Raw genomic sequence first — 17399 nt, forward strand, 5'->3', positions numbered from 1 at the left:
TTCCTGGGGATGGTCTTGATTCCTGTCTCCTATACAATGTCATGAACTTCCGTCCACAGTTCATCAGGTACTATCTAGATAGGTACTATCAGGTCTTTCAGATCTAATCCTTTAAATCTGGTCCCATCACTTCATGGGAAATGGATAGGGAAACAATGGAAACAGTGACTGACTTCATTTTCTTGGGCTCCAAAATCACTGCAGATAGTGATTGCAGCCATGAAATTAAAAGACACTTGCTCCTTGGAAGAAAAGCTATGACCAACCTAGACAGTGTATTAAAAAGCAGAGACATTACTTTGCCAATAAAGATCCATATAGTCAAAGCTATGGTTTATCCAGTAGTCATGTATGGATGTGAGAGCTGGACCATAAAGAAGACTGAGTGCTGAAGAATTCATGCTTTTGAACTGTGGTGTTGGAGAAGACTCTTTTTTTTTTAATTTTTATTTTTACTTTATTTTACTTTACAATACTGTGTTGGTTTTGCCATACATTGACATGAATCCACCACGGGTGTACATTCGTTCCCAAACATGAACCCCCCTCCCACCTCCCTCCCCATATCATCTCTCTGGGTCATCACCGTGCACCAGCCCCAAGCATGCTGTATCCTGCATTGGACATAGACTGGCGATTCGATTCTTACATGATAGTATACATGTTTCAATGCCATTCTCCCAAATCATCCCACCCTCTCCCTCTCCCTCTGAGTCCAAAAGTCCGTTATACACATCTGTGTCTTTTTTCCTGTCTTGCATACAGGGTCGTCATTGCCATCTTTCTAAATTTCATATATATGTGTTAGTATACTGTATTGGTGTTTTTCTTTCTGGCTTACTTCACTCTGTATAATCGGCTCCAGTTTCATCCATCTCATTAGAACTGATTCAAATGTATTCTTTTTAATGGCTGAGTAATACTCCATTGTGTATATGTACCACAGCTTTCTTATCCATTCATCTGCTGATGGACATCTAGGTTGTTTCCATGTCCTGGCTATTATAAACAGTGCTGTGATGAACATTGGGGTACATGTGTCTCTTTCAATTCTGGTTTCCTCGGTGTGTATGCCCAGTAGTGGGATTGCTGGGTCATAAGGCAGTTCTATTTGCAATTTTTTAAGGAATCTCCACACTGTTGGAGAAGACTCTTGAGAGTCCCTTGGACTGTGAGGACATCAAACCAGTCAATCCTAGAAGAAATCAGTCCTGCATATTCATTGGAAGGACTGACAATGAAACTGAGTCTCCAATGCTTTTGCCACCTAATGCAAAGAGCCAACTCATTGGAAAAGACCCTGATGCTGGGAAATATTGAAAGCAGGAGGTGAACGGGATGACAGAGGACAAGATGGTTGGATGCCATCACTGACTCAATGAACATGAGTTTGAGCAAATTGCAGGAGATAGTGAAGGACAGTGATGCCTGGCGTGCTGCAGTCCATGGGGTCACAAAGAGTCAGATATGACTGAGAAGCTGAACAACAACTCTATTACTATTGTTGTATAGTCTCAGCCTCAGTTTCATCCATAAAATGCAAATAACCATGCCAAACTCAGTTTGTTGAGGTTTTCCTGGTAGTTCAGAGGTAAAGAATCCATCTGCCAAGCAGGAGATGTGGTTTTTATCCCTGGATCAGGAAGTTCCCCTGGAGAAGAAAATTGCAACCCACTCCAGTATTCTTGCCTGGAGAATCCAACTGACAGAGGAGCCTGGTGACTTATAGTCCATGGCGTCGCAAAGGAGTAGAACATGACTTAGCAACTACAAAACAACTCAGTTTGTTGTTTAATTAAGCATAATAGTGTATATAAGACCACCAAGCAATAGTGTCTGACAGTTAATAGATGTTCAATAAATGCTAATTCCATCATACCCATTTCAACATTCCCTTTTGAAATGAAAATGTAATTGAAGAAGCCAGTGTGACTCGTTATTATTTTCTAACATTTTCTTTATCAGTCTGGAAGGAACATGAACAAGGAAAAATAAGAAGCACATGGTAGGAAGGGATCAATAACTTGTGATGAGGAGAGATGAATCTTCCTGTCAGAATTCACTACAGAACACACTAGAAGCAGAGTTTATTCTTAGGCCTAATTAAGCTTGCAAAGTTTATCTTCTCTTTTCTCTCAGAATGGAATTCTGCACCCAAGACAGATTCTACTATTACTGCGAAAATGAATCATGCAGATAGATCTGGAAAAAGAAAAATAATCTAAGCAATGGAGAACTCTTTAAAGAATGTATGCCTCTTTCTACACCCTGGGTGAAAAATTACAGAATCAGAAGCACAGAGGTGGGATCTCATATGAACACTTCTTAAAGGTTCCGCAGATGACTCTGGTGCCCGATAAGGTTAGATCACCACATTGATGAAGTGCGAGCTTGTGCCTGGAAGGTAAGAGCTCTTAATCGGAGAGCTGAACAAAATTAGTACACACTAAAACAGTAACTGAAATAGAGTAGAAAACCTGTAATAGAAGAGCCTGTGACAAGTCCCCCTAGAGGATTAGATAACCATGGGATCTCTTCCTTTAAAGAAAAAAAAAATCTACATGGAAAAGAGTCTTGTCTATTATATCAAGGTTTTTCTCTACCTGGCCCCACTCTCAACCTCATGCACTGAAATAGCAAGCAGTTAATGCACGACCCAGTTTATCTCATCAGGAAGTACATTCAGTAAAACTGTCCAATGTCATCAAAACTGTATGGAATATACACCTAGACTCAAAATTTACCTTGGCTCCTTAACAAGGTTCTGAAACACAGTGAAATTTAATGTGGGTAGATGGAAGGGAAAAGCTGGTAGATGAAAGAAGAGGGCAGTGAGTTTGTCAGAGAAACCCTGAGAAAAGACTTTGAAGGAGAGTGAAGGTTGTTAGCTCTAATTCATAAGGACCTGGGAATCCACAGAGTTCTAAAAACTGGCTTGGTGTAGTGTTTAACTGAGAGGAAAATGCCATGAGAAGAGGCAGGAAGGACAGACTACAGGAGGGGGTGCCAAATGCTGGAAGAAGGAAAACTACACTTGACCAGACCAGAGATGGAAAGTCCCTGAGCTAAAGCTCTGTCAGGGGCCTGGGAGTGAGGGGAAGATGGCATGTTTAGGAGCAAATTATGACAAAAGTTAACCTCAAATCATTTAAAGACTAGTTTTGATTCCTTAATTGAGAGATTACAACATTGTCCTGGGATTGGGTGAAAGTCATAGAAAGTTTGTTGTTCAGTCAGTAAGTCACGTCCAACTCTTTGCAACCCCATGAACTGTAGCACACCAGGCTTCCCCGTCCTCCGCTATCTCCTGGAGTTTGCTCAAATTCATGTACATTGAGTTGGTGATGCTATCTTACCTTCTCTTCTTCTGCCATCCCCTTCTCCCTTTGCCTTCTATCTTTCCCAGCATCAGGGTCTTGAAACTTTATCTTCATTATATTCCACTCAAACCAATGAACATAGGACCCAAATTTTGGAGGGAAATGGTACACTTTCTGCAGTTGAAAGATTTCCAGCAAAAGAGAAAAACTTAAAGTTCACTTATAATCATTATCAGTCCGTGTCTTTTTCCTCTACAGAACTCTAAACTTCTTATGGCCTTTGTATCTTTCTTGGTGCCTAGTGAAATGCCTGCCTAGAATATCTTGAATTTAATTTGATTATAAATCATAATTTTATCAGAAGCCATCTGGTCTGAGTTAAGTCATATAAAACTAGGTTGAAATCAGCTTCATCACTTATTAGGTGAATGATGCTGAATAAATTAATTATCCTCTAAACTCAGCTTCCTCATCTATAAGATCCAATTATTGAAAAGATTAAAAGAGATAATATGTATAAAGTACTTACCACAGTGCCTAGCAAATTACAAGCATTTAACAAATGCTAGTTCCCACTATTTTTATCATTGAGCTCTTTATTTTTGCTTCTCACACACACAATCCATGGTATCAAGTTCCACATACATCGGTCAGCCAGAAACCCAAGTAAATCAATGAATAAGAAAAGAACACTAATCAATCTTCCAATTTTTCTATTCTGACAAGATCCTGGCAACTGGGAGTGAGGGGGGAAAAAAAATCTGCTGCAAAGATGCATCACCTCTATTATCAAAACAGAGTCAGATGATGTCACAGTTAGCAGAAGTCTTTACAAATGAAGATGATTCTACTAAAAATACTAAATACAGTGCTATTTCATTAAACCTTCTGCAAAGACTCAGCAAAAAAAAAAAAAAAAAAGGGAAAATACTCCCCCTAAAAACAATTGAGACAACTTGGCTTTTGAAGAAATGTAGAAAACACAAAACATAGCTTTAGTTGTCAAAAAGCAGACAATGTTTGATCAGAAGCAGAAAGAAAATTAATAAACTAATTAATAACATTCTTCTGGCCCAAAGACAACACTGTTCTTAGAATGTCTGCTTATAATTGAAAATGAAATTATTTGATAGTTTAAGAAATTATATATTCAGAGAAGATGACTATCTGGGGAGAAGTGGATTAATATATTTTGGGCAGACTCACGAAAATATTGGAACTTTTGGCTGTGTTCTAGACCAAAAAAGTTATTTGTACATGATATTTCTCAGACACATATTTAGAAAGGAATTGAACTGAAATATGCAAATGGCATCAGGCTATGTCACTTCCAAGGAAATGTTAAAACCCAAACTATTACTATTTTGAAAATAACACCATTTAATTTTCTTCTTTATCTGCCTCTCCCACTTTCTATATGTATTGAGGGATATTCTGGATCTACCCCACTAAAACTGGTTTCAGTTCAGTTCAGTTCAGTCGCTCAGTCATGTCCAACTCTTTGCAACCCCATGAATCGCAGCACACCAGGCCCCCCTGTCCATCACTAACACCCAGAGTCCACCCAAACCCATGTCCATCAAGTCAGTGATGCCATCCAGCCATTGCATCCTCTATCGTACCCTTCTCCTCCTGCCCCCAATCCTTCCCAGAATTAGAGTCTTTTCCAATAAGTCAGCTCTTCACATCAGGTGGCCAAAGTACTGGAGTTTCAGCTTCAACATCAATCCTTCCAATGAACACCCAGGACTGATCTCCTTTAGGATGGACTGGTTGGATCTCCTTGCAGTCCAACGGACTCTCAAGAGTCTTCTCCAACACCACAGTTCAAAAGCATCAATTCTTCAGTGCTCAGCTTTCTTCACTGTCTAACTCTCACATCCATACATGATTACTGGAAAAACCATAGTCTTGACTAGAAGGACCTTTGTTGGCAAAGTAATGTCTCTGCTTTTATTTTTTTTTTTTTTTAATTTTAAAATCTTTAGTTCTTACATGAGTTCCCAAACATGAACCCGCCTCCCACCTCCCTCCCCATAACATCTCTGTGGGTCATCCCCATGCACCAGCCCCAAGCATGCTGTATCCTGCGTCAGACATAGACTGGCGATTCAATTCTTACATGATAGTATACATGATAGAATGCCATTCTCCCTGCTTTTAAAAAACTGGTTTAGCAATACTTAAAATTCAGCAAAGAACACTCCCACCTCCAGGATATACTTTCTTCATCATTATGGATGACTGGCATATAAAAAAATTGGATGCCTAGAATTGGGGTCAGTTCTTCTCTTGCGAATATTCACACATCAAACAATTCTCCTTCCTCTTTTTCACAAATATTGTTCTGACCATATTATCATAGCTAAAGGACAAAGCATATCACTCTCAAAACTCAATTGATCTTAGTTATCTAAGTCTTACTCTATATGAAGTAATGGAAATTCTTTCTCTGTGTAAAAGGGTTAAGCTTAGAGGGAAAAAAGAGAAAGATTTTCTGGTTCATTCTAAACAGGCTTTGGAGAAAGAATCACTAAGTGCAAAACACATCACCTCCCACATTTCATTGATCAAAGCATTTTGTAAAACAAGTAAATGCAGAATTTTGAGAGGCATTTCAAGGCTTGTCTTTGGGAAGTTAATTCCCTTTGCTGATTTATCATTGATTTCCATTGTCTTTTCCTCTCTTATGCCATCACCACATATAAGAGAATATAACAAGATTCTCATTTGTCTAAAACTTAGCTTGAATTGTTCACAAGGTGGATACTCATGGGGGCTGTAAACGGTAGGATGTGTGCATTCATTCAGATCCAGCTAACACCATGGCATCTCTCCTTGTGTGCCGGGCTCAGGTTAAGCAGGATGGTGCTGGCACTGCCCCTGCCTCTGAACACCACATAGCAGGTGCTTCCTGACATGTTTCAGGCTTTGCAAATCCCAAGATAGATACTTTAGAATGTTCTTATCACAAGCTGTCTATCAGAAAGTACATTAATAGAGTCCCAGGAGCCTACAGGAAATCACTGTTCCCAGGCTGGTACTTCCTTGCTACATGTCCTTTTTGCTTGGACATCCACTGGTTGCACACAGTAGACCCCTGCTCCCCCATCAGAGGAGGATCGCCCCACTCTGCTATAGCTCCTCATTCATCTATTCTGGGTTTAAAGATTCTTCCAGATCTACTATAGAGGAATTTAACTCCCTAAAGGCCCCAACTACAAATAGGAAACCTTCCTTGCTGATACCACGTATCCCTTTCCCTCCTCCCCAGTTTTTATACTCAACACCCCATCCTCCTTCCAAATTCTGCAGGCTAAAAGTAGGAATAACCTGGTGGTGCAGAGGTTAAAGCGTCTGCCTGCAATGTGGGAGACCTGGGTTCGATCCCTGGGTCGGGAAGATCCCCTGGAGAAGGAAATGGCAACCCACTCCAGTATTCTTGCCTGGACAATCCTGTGGATGGAGGAGCTTGGTGGGCTACAGTCCACGGGTCACAAAGAGTCAGACACTACTGAGCAACTTCACTTTCACTATAAAATACTAATTCTGATTATAATTTTTGATTATATAAAAATATCCATCCTAATCAGAGTGCTTTTCAACCCTATAATAATAAGACGTAGAACACTAATATCTACAAAGACTTACCATATATTTGGTAGTGGATATTACATTTTCTCTCCTAAACAACCTTACAAGGCAGGTACCAGGGTCAGGAAAATTAAGGTTTGCGTAGGTTAAGTGACTTGGCCATGGTCAAATAGCAAGGGACAAGAAACAAAAATCAAACCAGGTCTGTTCAGATGCCAAAGCCCAGCTTTCAGCATGTTCCCACGCATCTTCATAAGGTCAAAATGTGGGACGCAAAGCAAAATAAGATTACAGCACTAGGTATTTGTTGAATATAAATCATTTCTTTCCAAGCTTTTCAGAAAACAAACTGAAAGAAATATTTTATTCCAAGGAAAGACTGACACTGTAGAATAGTGAAAGTAGCCTAAACTTTTGATCTGTACTACTGTGAGTAACACTTACAGTAGTTTATGTTTAAATGAATGCTGGGAATGGACTAGAATAGAACGTACCTTAATTGATTTCTGGATACTGTGTTTCTTAATAACTCACAGTTAGCAATTTCCAATTTTAACCAATCCCCTTCAATAAGAGCTTTCTCAAAACACTTAACATCATTTTCTTTGAATACCTGTGGTTAGAGCAAATGTTGCCCACCACGATAACCTGATCAGCTAAGCCTACAGAAAGCGTTTCACTCCTCCTGCCCACGTATTTGGTCTGCCTAGTGGTTTGCCCTGTAGGTCAGATTGTTTGATCAGATTGTTCCTGTGTATGCTCCCCCTACACTGAATTTATGCGCCATATTCAAGATGGTTATATTGTCCAGTGACTTCAATCCTATAGTCATTTCCCCATTCGTGAAAACCATAAACATCTTTGACCTTGACTTCTCCTCTGATATATCACTTTCTAACCTTTGTAAACAAATATATAATTACATGTGTCTTTGTGAATAACTTATTCAACTCTTCTTCATGCAAACTAATTAACTCACTCAGAGTTTGGTTTTGGTTTTTGTGTTAAGATCAGATAGACTCCAGTTTAGAAAGATTTTTGCTTGGTCTGTAGTACAATGGCAGTGACAAAAATAACACTCTGTATTATCAATTCACCCTATTTTGACCAGCTTCAAAGGACTATTTCATTTTTACATTCCTGATACCATTGAGTCACTGGTCTATTTTCATTTATAACATGAGTATTACTACTTTCTTAGCATAGTAATTTCTACAACTCATGCAATTAATAAATATGATTGAATCTGAATTTTTAAAAATAGAGATCACTATAAAGAGGAGCTGTTTGTACCAAATACAGTCCAAAAACATGAGCACTACCAGACAATTTACCAGAAAGCACTTACAAAGCATTTATTTGGTTAATTAGGCATCTCTGTCCTTAGAGTTTCCATGTAGAGACATCATCTAGATCAGAGCCGCTCAATAGAAATAGGATGTGATGCAAGTAAAAGATGTAATTTAAAATTTTCTAGTAGACACAATTAAAAAGGCAAAAAGAAACAGGTGAGATTAATGTATTATAACACTATTCATATGAATTTTATTAAACCCAATGTATGTGAAATATTGGGCTTCCTAGATGGTGCTATTGGTAAAGAACCCACCTGCCATTGCAGGAGGCATAAAATATGCAGGGGAAGATCCCCTGGAGGAGGGCATGGCAGCCTGCTTCAATATTCTTGCCTGGAGAACCCCATGAACAGAGGAGCCTGGCAGGTTGCAGTTCATAGGGTTGCAAAGAGTCAGACACAATAGAAGTGACTTAGCATACACATACGTGAAATATTATCATTTCAATATGCAATCATATAAAAACTACTGAGATATTTAACATTATTTTTTATTAAGCTTTCCAAATCTGGTGTGTATATATTTACACTTACAGTGAGTTCAGACTAGCACCTTTCAAGTATTTGGTGCCGCATATGGCCAGTGGCTATTGTATTGCACTGCACAGGTCCATATCTGTGGTTTGCAACCTCATTGCTCACTTGTGGAGTTTCTGTAAATTTTTATTCTCAGGCCACTCCCCTCCCAAGCCAATTAACTCAGAATATCTGCAAGTAAGACCCAAACATCAATATTTTTTAAAGTTCCCAGGTGACTACAAGGAGCAGCCAAAATTGACAACCACTTGTCAAAGACAATATGGAGGTTGGACATGAATGTCCTCATTCATTCACTTAAATGTCATGGGGGGCAATGGTGAGTGACATCAAGGAGCTCACAATTTGTGTGTGTGTGAGAGACACATTAAAACAAATATCCACAATGCTGTGATAATCACACAAATAAAGATGTAAACAAAATATACAATAGGAGAGTAAAGAAAGAGCAACGATGCCTGATGAAAACCTATTCCTCCTGCATTAGCTGGTAGATTGGTAAATGTCCTCAGATCAGAGTGGAGAGCATTTTTTCAAAGAGACAATAGATTTTTGAAAGGTATTTTGTTGGTGCCATAAAAGCCTCCTTCATCAGAACCTAACTAGTTCAGATTTTATAATTTCTGATAGACATTGAGGAATAATATACTTTTGTCCTACATCTGGGGAGAAAACAAAAATGTTTGCCAGGAAAAAGAAGATTTTAATAGAACATTTAAAATGATCAATACTTTACTGAAACAAATAAAAAACAACGGACATATTCACAAGTGAAGCTCTCTGAATCTAAATCAGTTTACCACACTATATGGATTAAAATGTCATCAAAGTTATTCAGTTATATTTTTTAAAGAAAAGCATAGTAATTTAGACTTATTCCAAATATATCAGTTTTTTTGTGATATGAATACAAATTCTCTTGAATCTGTTCTTCTACTGTTGAATATACTTCCTAGTATGATATATTTGGGGGGAAGTTTTCCACCATAGAGTCTACCATGGTTGCAAAATAAAAATATGCCTCTTGCACACACCCAACTTTTTAAGCTTTTTGTTTTATTTTTCTGACTAATATATCCCTGGGGCTTCCCTGGTGGCTCAGATAGTAAACAATCTGCCTGCAATGCAGGTTCTATCCCTGAATCAGGAAGGAAGATCCCCTGGAGAGGTGCATGGCATCCCAATCCAGTATTCTTGCCTGGAGAATCCCATGGACAGAGGAGCCTGGTGGGCTACGATCCATGAGGTTGCAAAGAGTCAGACACGACTGAAGCAACATAGCACAGAATAGTATATCAACAAATAAGCACAAAACTGAATGATTCCTGTTTGAAAGATTATGAGCTGCTTGAGGGCAATTCATGTCTTTTCATCTTCCTATCTCTAGCCACCAACATAATGTGACACTTAGTAAGTAATCAAAGATATTGCTCAAGTTAGATTAAAACACAGAAAACAGTGCCTTGTGAAACCAAAGCCAGAGCCAAAAATATACTTCCACAAGAATAATGGAAAAGATTTATACACTGAGTAAGGAAGTACAGAGATTTCTTAAAATTGTTAGTGATTATGTTACCTTAAAAGGAAAAGGAAACAACAGAAGGTATCAGCTTGTGCTCTGAAAATTTTCCTACAAATAATATGATGATTATCTCCCCTTGAAAGAGAGAAACATATATATCATGATTTCTACACTGAGGGTTTAGAGTGTGGACATGTTTTGTCCTAATAGCAAAATAATTGGAGAGACTATTATACTGGTCAGTATGACCCAGCCGGAAAACTTTTGATTTAGTAAACTTGTCTTCCTAAGTAAAACAAAGCTAAATGAACCAATAGAAACAATAACATCCTGCTCAAGGCTCTCCCCAGATTGTCAGAAAAAAATGTCAGTGAGAAAGAAAATTGCTTTTGAGAGAAACAAACCAGTGTGACTGTTTAGTTCTGAACAAGAGGACAAGGGTGGAAACAGAGGAAGCACCCATGGTTCAGACTGGGGCTGTTGGGTTCACATTGTCATGTGTTAATGTCACACCTAGGGCCCAACCCTGCTACCTCAATCTCCCCAGAGCAGAAATAAGTAAGGGCTTAACACAGCCCTGCTCCATAAGTCTCCCTCACACAACAGCTGCTATTGCACTCACTCATCCTGAGACACAAAATGCCTGGATCATCCTACCTTGGGGCCACACATAAGATGAGTTTCCGGTAGTTATTGTCACTGCTTCATGTTTTTCACATATATTTATTTCATAAATATTCAAAAAATAACTCAGATAATTCTGCAAATTCAATGGTCTTATTCTGATCTATGCCAGAATAGGAATTCCACAAGCTAAGGTTATCTTAAATCCACTCTCCTTGGGAAAAAACATACAGCAATTTTAGATACATTATATGGGCCTCGCTTCTTCACTTTTGTCTCTCTCTAGACTATTCTCTCCCTTTTGCCCCCAAATACAAACATGTCCCTAAAAATGCCTGAAAGCATTGTAAAATGGTCAGTTACATAAAACAGCAGTCTTCACATTTAAAAACTTACAATATTTCATATACTATTTCTATAATCCTATTTTTCAAGTTTTAAATAGGTCCAAAATTCATATGTCCTAAAAAGCTTTGAGAGAATAGCCCTCTCTTCAAACAGAAGACTACTATTAATATACAACTGGTCAAGTTTAAACTAATAAACCATAATCAAGCAAAAATAGGTCTTGAGGAAAAATAGGTCTTGCCTTAAACCTTCATGACTTAAAAGTTTCATATTTGGCACTCATTAGAAATCCCAATTCATGTGTGTGAATATATAAATATCCATGCATAGCTAAATGTGCTCCTATAAATGCACAGGATATATATACAGATTTCTATGTGTTCTATGATTTCAGCTTATGAAATGTTTTATAGACACACATTGGTCTTGGAGAAACTACCACTTTGATATCCATTAGATGTGATATATGAATTTACCACTGTACCATCATGGTAATATAAGGCCATGGTCTAAGATTTATCAGACTTCCCTGGTGGCTCAGACAGTTAAGCATCTGCCTACAATGCGGGAGACCCGGGTTCAATCCCTGGGTCAGGAAGATCTCCTAGAGAAGGAAATGGTGACCCACTCCAGTATTCTTGCCTGGAAAATGCCATGGACAGAGAAGCCTGGTAGACTACAGTCCATGCAGTCACAAAGAGTCAGACACAACTGAGCAACTTCACTTTCTTTTCACTTTCAAGATTTATCTATTAGGCAACTCAGAAGTATGTAAATACTCTAGAAATGAAAATAAAATTGTGAAGCTATTAAATCATGGTCAGTGAAGTATGTCTATATCAGTCATAATCTAATCAATCCTCCATTTCCATCAAGTTTTAGCTACATTGACATCCAAACCCATTTACCACTTTGGGGTCTTCTTTGCATACTTGCTATAAGAATGACAAATTGCTTAAACTGGCTGACTGCTATTTCAAGGTCAAGCAAAAGCCAAACACTGAAACCCAAACCAATGATCTATAGACGCCTAAATTAACAAGCAGACAAGACTATACATTAAATGGTTAAACTCCGTACTACTGGCATTTTACTATTTACTCAGTCCAGGAATCCAGAAGCATGAAACTAAACATTTGTGCTATGTTGAAGTTTCTCCCACAGAAATTCTCACAGAATTGTAGGAGAAAATTTCCTAAAATGTTTTTCTAATTGCACAGATTGAAGAAACCATTTCATTCAATGGCTCAATCTTCTTGAGCCTTGCTGCTAAGTCGCTTCAGTCGTGTCCGACTCTGTGCGACCCCATAGACGGCAGCCCATGAGGCTCCCCCGTCCCTGGGATTCTCCAGGCAAGAACACTGGAATGGGTTGCCATTTCCTTCTCCAATGCATGAAAGTGAAAAGTGAAAGTGAAGTCGCTCAGTCATGTCCGACTCTTAGCGACCCCATGGACTGTAGCCCACCAGGCTCCTCCGTCCATGGGATTTTCCAGGCAAGAGTACTGGAGTGGGTTGCCATTGTCTTCTCCAATAAATGTTCCTTAATAATTTATGTGATTCATGCTAATGTGTGTTGGTCTTGTCATGGCAGGTTGTGGAAGGTGGTCACGTGAAAGTAGCCAAAACCAGCCAACAGGATAGAGACTGTGGCCAGGGACCATTTTATATAGACAGGGACTGGGTGGTAACAGTGCTAAAAAAGACAAATAGCCAAACAAAGAGTAGGAATTTTCAGCCACTGTGAAGTTGGAAAGATCCCAGCCAGGAGAAGGACATTGGATCTCACTGTCCTCCCACCCCTTTAACTCTCCCCCAAAGCCCCTCAATAAAATGGCTTGATTCCCTCTGCACCCCCGTCCAAAACAAAAGACTAGGAAAAAATCCATAATAGTAAAGAGAAACACATGTTGAACGCTTAATCTGTGTGTAGACTTTGATAAGCATCTGAAACATTATTCTATTCTATTTTCATCAGCATTCATTCATTCAAAAAAAGAAGCAAAACACACATGCATCACTGGATACAAAATAGATGAGGAAACAGAGGTCCAGAGAGGAGTTACTCCAGATCTTAAAATTACTGAATTGCTGATGGGGGCCTCATTTAACTGGAACACTTAGCAGATGCACTTAACCAACTCACCCTCCCCCATGAGTCAATGAACAGGACTGATTTCCAAGAGGCTGGCCAAATCTTCGTGGTAGGCAAGGTTCAAGACTGGGACAGGTGGTCTGTGCTCCCCAATACTGAAGTTCAAGCTGGACAGGAGCACAGGCAACTACAGGACAGCGTACGTAGGACAGGAGTGGAGAGATACACTCAAGGCAGCAAGACATAAGAGGAAACTGCTCTTGGGTAAAAATCAGGGCCCATTTTGAGATTCAAGCCCCACATCAGAGAAGAGTTAGAAACAAATACCAAGAAGGGAGTATTTCAGGATTTGCAACAAGACCCTGGACCCTTCTGCCCTATTTATAAGGTACCAATCTGGGCTTCCCTGGTGGCTCAGACAGTAAAGAATCTGCCTGCAATGCAGGAGACCAGGGAAGATGGGTTGGGAAGATCCCCCAGAGAAGGGAATAGCAACCCACTCCAATATTCTTGCCTGGAGAATTCCGTGAACAAAGGAGCCTGGTGAAATACAGTCCATGGGGTCGCAAAGAGTTGGACACAACTGACCAACTAGCACTTTCGGCTTTTCAATTTGTGCTAACAAGTGTGTACAATCCTATGCAGGCAGAGACAGAGCCTGCCCATGACTGCAGCCAAACCCCAGGTCTTCTAGCCTAAAGACCATTCATGCTTCTAAAATCTTCACTTTCAAGTTCCAAATGCTATGCTTTCCTCTTTTCCAATTATCACTATCTTCATCCCCATACACATCTATTAGAAAAAAGCAACAAAAAGACATCTACTTAGGTCAGTCATCTGGGAAATGCTACGGATAATACAGTACTGTGGGTCAAATAATGCATTCAAAAACCAGTCAATTTAGTGGAAAAAAGAACAATCAAATTGCTTATTTTGCATCATGCAGAGCAAAAAAATTACAACTTGAATGTTGTGCTTTTCAAATAGCTGTACTGATGTTGGGTAGACATAATCACATTCACCAGGCATTTCTGCACTTTGTTGCTTTGGTATATTATTTTTTAAACTGTCTTTTTTTTTTCCTTGAAATCAAATTTATTTATACTTTGGGGATGCTTAATTCCTTAATGTCAATCAATTGTTTTTTCACTAAAGCAAGCAAGTTCTTTGTTTTGCAGCTAAATTCTTAATCAGCTTTTGTTCAGAAACTGTTTATTTCTGTCTGCATTACAAATGCTAGATTTAACCAATCTATCAACCTGGGATCATATAAGGAGGGATCTTGTCAGTTTGTCCTTTCCTCTCAGGAACACAGATACTGTATCCTGTACTTTTTTAGAAAGGAAATAGGATTAGACTAAGATGGAGAACAAGAGGAGGTCAGACCCAAGAAAGGTATGTGGTCCTTCTAGAACTTTCCCATGTAACATGGGGAATTGTAATCCATTTGTGCTGAATGCTTTGACTATGCTCATTATGCAAAAAAACATTAAAGCCTAGTATATTTTGTTACCATAGTTCTGCTTACTGGGAACTATAATTAAAGCACATTTGAGCAAATGCAATTTTATTTGTTATTAAGCGACTAAAAGCTTAGTCAACCTTGCAAATATGACATTATTTTAGGATTACAGTATGAGCCAGCCAGCTAGCCAATAAACTTTATTAGGTCCTATCTTTATTAGCAATGCCTCCTATTCCTATTGTAGGAGACCCCTATGCTATGTAACAGTGGTTCTCAAACTTTAGGAAGTCTGAGCATAACCTGTAGGACTTATTAAAATATCTGAGCCTTGCTTTCAGGGTTTCCTTACATCTGGGTTAGGGCCCTAAAATTTGCATTTCTAATATATCCCTAGAAGACTGATGCCTCTGGTCAGCAGATCACACTTTAATGGTATATAATATACTGGTTATAACTTTGGAGTCAATCCACCTGGGTTCATATTCTGCTTCTCCAGTATTTATACATCCTTGGGTAAGTGACCTCATCTCTCTAAGTCTCAGTTTCTTAATTCATTTAGTGGGGACAATAATATTTTTCCAAAAGGTTATGATCCTGCAAGCCACCAGGTATGGCCAAAAAAAAAAAAAAAACCAAATCAAAACAAATCTAATTTTGTATAAATTTATGGGGATTGCAGTTTCCCTTTACTCAAGGAATTCTGTATGAATGCAGGAGTAACATATAACTTCCCTCACTTTCACTCTAATACCCTCACCCACAGGAAATGCATCCATTCTGTAACACAACATAGAACAAGGCAATATCTTCTGACATTTTTATTTGGGAGCTCAAGATATCTAATAACTTCAGTCAGTGGTCTCTGGTAGTCTCCATGGACATGGGTTAATGACAACAAGAAAATAAAATAACATTCATTTTAGTTTCTAAAAATTCTAAGAATATAAATCTTTCATAAAATGTTGGAATAAAATCATAGCTGTATTTGTAATTCTCCAACTATGAAAATTTCATTTTAACTCTTTCTTATCTTTTGGCTACCCAGTTTCTGTTTTAATGATTAAATTGATAACAAATACTCAAACCAAGTAGAAAAAAAAAAAAACCATAAGATATAAGGAAAGCAGTATCAGGAACATTTTTTAAGGGTCCAAATAGTGACAAACTGTAGCAATAATAATTATAATTTCAAAATACACCAGTGTAAATCACTATCTCATTTTCTCACTATATCAGGAACACCCACACACAAACCCAAACTACCAATGAAATCTATACTTCCCAAAAAATCCTTTGTACCTTGGAAACCTCTTTTAGTCCTGGCTCATATTAAATTCCTTTCTATAGTTATATATTAAAGGTTTACCATAATAATGATTTTTAAATTGTGGTATTTAAATTTTTTCATGTTTCTAATTATAGCATAAGCAATACAAGATATCATGAAATTTAACAAAAATGTCTACATAATTTAAATGACTACATGTGTAGAATATAATTTAATATAAAACTCAGTCACCTGAATAACGATATCTTAGACACAGTCACACTGGTCATAGAGAATATCTCTCAGCTTGGGTGAAGAGGAAGTAGCAATATCTTAAAGAAAATTCATTCCTGTTTATCACTCTAATGACAGAAAGTGAAGACAAACTAAAGAGACTCTTGATGAGGGAAAGGGTAAAGTGAAAAATGTTGGCTTGAAACTCAACATTCAAAAAAAAACTAAGATCATGGCATCTAGTCTCTTCACTTCATGGCATCTAGTCTCTTCACTTCATGGCAAAGAGAAGGGGAAAAAGTGGAAACAGTAACAGATTTTATTTTCTTGGGCTCCAAATTCACTGCAGACGGTGACTACTGCCATGAACTTAAAAGACACTTGCTTCTTGGAAGGAAAGCTATGACAAACCTAGACAGCATATTGCAAAGCCAAGGCATCACTTTGCTGACAAAGGTCCATCTAGTCAGAGCTATGGTTTTTCCAATAGCCATATACGAATGTGAGAGTTGGACCATAAAGAAGGCTGAGTACCAAAGAATTGATGCTTTTGAATTATGGTGCTGGAGAAGACTCTTGAGAGTCCCCTGGACAGCAAGGAGCTCAAACCAGTCAATCTTAAAGGAAATCAACCCTGAATATTCATTGGAAGGACTGAAGCTGAAGCTTAAGCTCCAACACTTTGGCCACCTGATGTGAAGAGACAACTCATTGAAAAAGACCCTGATGCTGGGAAAGACTGAAGGCAAGAGAAGAGGGCAGGAGAGGATGAGATGTTTAGACAGAATCACCAACTCTGCTGCTGCTGCTGCTGCTGCTGCTGCTGCTGCTGCTGCTGCTGCTGCTGCTGCTAAGTCACTTCAGTCGTGTCTGACTCTGTGCGACCCCATAGACGGCAGCCCATGAGGCTCCCCCGTCCCTGGGATTCTACAGGCAAGAGTGCTGGAGTGGGGTGCCATTGCCTTCTACAATCACCAACTCAATGGACGTGAATTTGAGCAAATTCCAGAAGATAGTGAAGGACAGGGGAGCCTGGCATG

General features: G+C 38.7%; 1 protein-coding gene across 2 annotated transcripts in view; it reads right to left on the reverse strand.

Annotated features, from left to right (window-relative positions):
- Positions 1-17399, reverse strand: part of GRM8 (glutamate metabotropic receptor 8) — an 860517-nt gene that overhangs the window by 567442 nt on the left and 275676 nt on the right. The window lies entirely within an intron of this gene.

The sequence above is a fragment of the Capricornis sumatraensis genome, chromosome 5, assembly GCF_032405125.1.
Source record: "Capricornis sumatraensis isolate serow.1 chromosome 5, serow.2, whole genome shotgun sequence".
NCBI classification, from domain to species: domain Eukaryota; kingdom Metazoa; phylum Chordata; class Mammalia; order Artiodactyla; family Bovidae; genus Capricornis; species Capricornis sumatraensis.